We start from the raw sequence: 5898 nt of genomic DNA, 5'->3' as shown, positions 1-5898 counted from the left end.
AGCCAATGAGCATTCCAGTTTGTTCACATACCTCTGAGGCTTCACTTTACATTCTTTGTTTGTGTATTTCCTAGGTATCAAGTTACCCAAAGAGGAAAAATTTACTCACTCAACAAGTTTTACTGAGTACACTTTTGTGCCAGGCAGTATTGCAGGTGTTGGTGAAACAAAGGTGTACATGACCCATCCAGTTCCTCCCCCTGGTGGCTCACATTCTAATCACGGAAGATAGGCAATATAAGTATATATTTTAAAATTCTGTTTTAAAAAAATTAATAATAACAACATCATATGATGGATGATTATGGCTTGTGCATAGTGAATTGTACAAGAGTTATAGGGTCTGGAGGGGGAGGAAGAATAGGAGCACTGTGTTTTAGTCTGTTTTGTGATGCTATAACAGAATACCTGAGACTGGGAAATTTAGAAAAAAACCCAGAAACTTGTATTTTATTTATTACAGTCCTGGAGGCTGGCAAATCCAAGGTGAAGAGGCCAGCATCTTATTGCCTTATCCAACGGTAGAAGGTAAAATGAAGAGAATCACTTGCACTCAAGAGTGAGAAAGAAAGAAAGTAGGGAAGGGGACCCTCTACTATTACTTCTCCTTCTCCTTCTCCTTCTCCTTCTCCTTCTCCTTCTCCTTCTCCTTCTCCTTCTTCTTCTTCTTCTTCTTCTTCTTCTTCTTCTTCTTCTTCTTTGTGTCAGGGATGCTTAACCTCTGAGCCACATCCCAAGTCCTTTTTTGTTTGTTTGTTTTTAAATTTTGAGACAGGATCTCATTAAGTTGCTCAAGGCCTTGCTAAGTTGCTGAGGCTGGCTTTGATCTTGCAATCCCCCTGTCTTAGCCTCCTGAACTGCTAGAATTACAGGCATTGCCTAGCTTTATTCTTTTATTAGGCACCCTCTGTCAAGAAAAGTAACCCACTTCTCAAATAATGGCATTAGTCCACTCATAAGGGCAGAGCCTTCATGATCTGGTCACCTCTTAGAGGTCCCACCCTTAAGGGTTGCACTGGGGATTAGGTTTTCAACACAGACTTGGACACATATTCACACTACAGCAGGTGTCATGAAGTACCTGTGAAGTCATGTAGTGTTCTTTGAAAATGGTCTCAAAAAAAAAAAAAAAACATAAAATACTTGGGAATAAATTTAAGGAAAGAGGTGAAAGACATCTACAATGAAAACTATAACAAGCTAAAGAAAGAAAATTAAAGAAGACCTTAGAAGATGGAAAGATCTACCTGTTCTTGAAGAGGCAGAATTAATATTGTCAAAATGACCATACTACCAAAAGCACTAGACAGTTTCAATGCAATCCCAATCAAAATCCCAATGGCCTTCCTTATAGAAATAGATAAAGCAATCATGAAATTCATCTGGAAAAATAAGAGACTCAGAATAGCCAAAGCAATCCTTAGCAAGAAGAGTGAAGCTGGTGGCATTACTATTCCAGACCTAAAACTATACTGCAGAGCAATAGTAACAAAAACAGCATGGTATTGGCACTAAAATAGACTGGTAGACCAATGGTACAGAATAGAGGACACAGAGTCTAACCCACATAACTTCAGTTATCTTATATGACAAAGGCTCTAAACTGTACATTGGGGAAAGATAGCCTCTTCAATGAATGGTGCTGGGAAACTGGAAATCCATATGTATCAAAATGAAATTAACCCCTATCTCTCACCATGCACAAAACTCAACTCAAAGTAGATCAAGGACCTAGGAATTAAAACAGATAGGCCCAAATCTCTATCATGTTGGATTAGGCCCCAACTTTCCTAATAAAACTCCTGTAGCTCAAGAATTAAAACCAAGAATCAATAAATGGGATGGGATGGATTCAAACTAAAAAGCTTCTTCTCAGCAAAAGAAACAATCAGTGAGGTGAACTCTAACATATCATCTCACTCCAGTCAGAATGGCAGCTATTTTGAAGACAAACAACAATAAGTGTTGGCGAGGATGTGGGGAAAAAGGTACACTCATACATTGCTGGTGGGGTTGCAATTTGGTGCAGCCAATATGGAAAGCAGTATGGAGATTCCTTGGAAAATGGCAAGTGGAACCAACATTTGACCCAGCTATCCCTCTCCTTGGACTATACCCAAAGGACTTAAAAACAGCATACTACAGGAACACAGCTACATCAATGTTTATAGCAGCAAAATTCACTATAGCTAAACTGTGGAGCCAACCTAGATGCTCTTCAGTGGATGAATGGATAAAAAAATGTGGCATATATACATAATGGAATTTTACTCATCAATAAAAGAGAATAAAATCATGGCATTTACAGGTAAATGGATGGCGTTGGAGAAGATAGTGCTACGTGAAGTTAGCCAATCCCAAAGAAACAAATGCTGAATGTTTTCTCTGATATAAAGAGGCTGACTCATAGTGGAGTAGGGAGGGAGAACATGGGAGAAATAGATGAATTCTAGATAGGGCAGAGGGGTGGGAGGGAAAGTGAGGGGGCAGGGGATTAGCAAGGATGGTGGAATGTGATGGACATCATTATCCAAAGTACATGTATGAAGACACAAATTGAGTGTTAACATGCTTTATATACAAACAGAGATATGAAAAAAAATGTGGCATATATGTGTAATAAGAATTGTAATGCATTCTTCTGTTGTGTATTTAAAAAAATAAAATCAATTAAATAATTTAAAAAAGAACCTACAGAATGGGAGCAAATATTTACCACAGCACAGCAGATAGAGGACTAATTACTAGACTATATAAAGAACTCAAAAAGCTAAACACGAAAAAAAAATCAACAAAAAACAAATAACCCAATCAATAAATGGACCAAGGAACTGAAGAGACACTTCACAGAAGAGGATATACAATCAATCAACAAACATGAAAAAATGTTCAACATCTCTAGCAATTAGAGAAATGCAAATCAAAACTAAGATTTCATCTCACTTCAGTCAGAATGACAGCTATCAAGAATACAAACAACAATAAGTGTTGGCAAGGATGTGGGGAAAAAGGCACACTCATACATTGCTCGTGGGACTGCAAATTGGAACAGCCAATATGGAAAGGAGTATGGAGATTCCTTGGAAAACTGGGAATGGAACCACCATTTGACCCAATTATCTCACTCCTCAGTTTATACCCAAAGGACTTAAAGACAGCATACTGCAGGGACACAGCCATATCAATGTTTACAGCAGCACAAATCAGTAGATGAATGGATAGGGAAACTTTGGTGTATACACACAATGGAACATAACTCAGCATTAAAAGAGAATAAAATCATGGCATTTGCAGGTAAATGGACAAAGTTGGAGAATAAATTGCTAAGTGAAGGAAGCCAATCCCAAAAAACCAAAGGCAAAACGTTTTCTTTGACATGAGGATCTTGACTCATAATGGAGGCTGGAGGGGTGGCAGGGAAGGAATGGAGGAACTTCAGATAGGGCTATGGGGAGGGAGGGGAAAAGAGGGAGCAAGGGAGTAGGAATGATGGTGGAATGAGATAGACATCATTACCCTAAGTACATGTATCAGACATGAATGGTGTGAAAATACTTTATGTACCAGTGTCTTGAAAAATTGTGCTCTATTTGTGTAAATGAAATGAATTGCATTCTGCTATCATGTATAACAAATTAGAATAAATAAAAAAAGAAAATGGTCTATGATTAGTTGTAACTATATACTGCAAACTATAAGATAACTGCTAATATATGTTTATATATTATATGTAATATATTATATAAAATATGTTTATATTATATATATATAATACATCTATGGATATAAGGATGTCTGCATAAGTAATTAACATGTTAATGTGCAGAGCTGAGCAGAAATCTGACCCAAAGCTTAAGGTAGCAAAGGAGACAGATGCGATACCAAGGCAGAGAGAGGTTTTCTATGCTACTTTTCAGCCAAAGTATCCATTAAGTCCCTGAAAACCAACCTAGGCTAACTTTGTCATCATGACCAACACGTCAGAAGTATCATCTACAGCAATACTAGTGGAAGACTACTAATATATTGCTCAAAAGTGTGACTTCCAAATTAGTCATTATTAAAGTCAACTAAAAGCAAGAGAAGTTAGAGTGTTTCCCCTATGAAAAGTTCTGTGGATCTCAGGGTCAGGGGATTCCCTCATGTGGGATGTTTGTGCTGACAGAATGAGGAACCTGTGGTACAGGGTTCTGGGCCAGGTAATTTGAGCTAAAGTAATAAAAAGTACATTCAAGAATGCTGTAATACCAGCAAAAACAAAGGCCCATGTGCAGACCTTGCCCTCTGGGGTTCACTTTCTGCTCTGTACTGTCCTCCAGAATTTGGTCCCTAACAACTGCTCCAGCCAGGCAGAGGCAGGAGAGAATCAGTTTTCTAAGGGCACACCAGCCAAAGTCTCTCAGAGACTTTATACTGTGTCACCTGGCTCATTACATGCTGTACCTAGACACCAGTGCCATGTGCAGTCCATCATCCCTCATCATACTAAATTCCAGAGCCTCTGTAACAATTCCATTTATACATGGTTGTGCACTTTATCCCCCTTGGTTCACCTGTCATGGGTTGGTCCTTGTCCCTGCTCTGTCTTGCACCCTGTATTATAAATGATGTGTGTGTCCTGAGGCAGGATAGGGGAGGAGACTGGTTTCTACTATGGAAAGTGAATGTTATCTTAAGTTCCTGGAGTCATGGCCAGGAAAGACATGGGAATCTGTCTTCACTGGAGACATCCTTGCCTCTTGTTTTCATTTCCCTCATCCTCTAATTAAGTGCAGAAACCAACCTTACCCTCTAGTTGTTTCCTCAAAGGGTTGGTGTCGAGAGCCCCCTTGTGTCTAAATGAATTAAAACCCAAAAGCACTGTTTGCAAAATGACTACATAGTAAGCAGTCATTTAAAATCAGGCAATGGTATTAGATTGTAAAAACACACCAAGCAAGATAAGAGTATAAAGTAGCCCAATTTCGCTGTCATTCCATAAAACTTGGTAATAAAATCCCTTGAGAGTGATCAAGTCAATGTCCTGTCCCCATATATAAACCAATCTCCGAATGAGTGTAAAATGTTTCCAGAAGTGTTCAAAGGGAGCAGTGCAAGAGTACCCTCACTTCTGACACCAACTGCAAGTTCAAGGGCTTCCCCAAACCATCCTCATGTTCACTAATTCACTAGATGGACTCACAGAAAGCTGTTATACTCACAGCTACAGTTCTGTAGATCTCAGTGTCAGAGGATTCCCTCCTGTGGGATTTTTGTGCTGACAGAATGAGGAACCTGGGATACAGGATCCAAATGAAAAGTAGCCAAGGAAAGAGATACATAGGACAGAGTCCAGGAGGTTCCAATTTACGGTTTATAAAGTCCTCCTTCTGTAGAGTCATAGGCAGTGTGGATTTCTCCTGGCAATAATGTGTAACAGAACACATGGAGTACCATTAACTGGGGAAGCTCACCTGACCCCTGGAGCCCAGGATTTTCATTGTGGGTCTGTGAGCACCCAAGCTGGTCTGTGTTCGCCCCCTCCAGAGTTGAGATGATATGACCTGACTCAAAGCCTCAACCCTGTGTCACACTGCAGGTATGGCTCAAGGTGCTTCCCCTAAACCACACCATTGTGTTGGTGTCAGCCACGCATTGCATGGGTTTAAACGGTTTCCCAGAGGCAAAGACCAGCTCTCTCAGACCAAGGTGAAATCCTACTCATTTCCACTTTTTCTTGTGTTGGCTACTGCATTTAGGGGCCTGACTGAACTGGGCCAGCCCTCAGATGCAGCCCAGGAGGAGATATTTGTTCCTCCAACTGCCCGAGTGCTGCACCTGTCACCGACTTTGGTCTTTCAGAGATTTTAAATATCACAGTGATGAATGCCCACAAAAGACAAGTAGTGACAAGTGTTT

Source organism: Callospermophilus lateralis, chromosome 6 (assembly GCF_048772815.1).
Source record: "Callospermophilus lateralis isolate mCalLat2 chromosome 6, mCalLat2.hap1, whole genome shotgun sequence".
NCBI classification, from domain to species: domain Eukaryota; kingdom Metazoa; phylum Chordata; class Mammalia; order Rodentia; family Sciuridae; genus Callospermophilus; species Callospermophilus lateralis.
The sequence above is the reverse complement of the archived record's forward strand: the minus strand, read 5'-3'. Positions refer to the sequence as shown.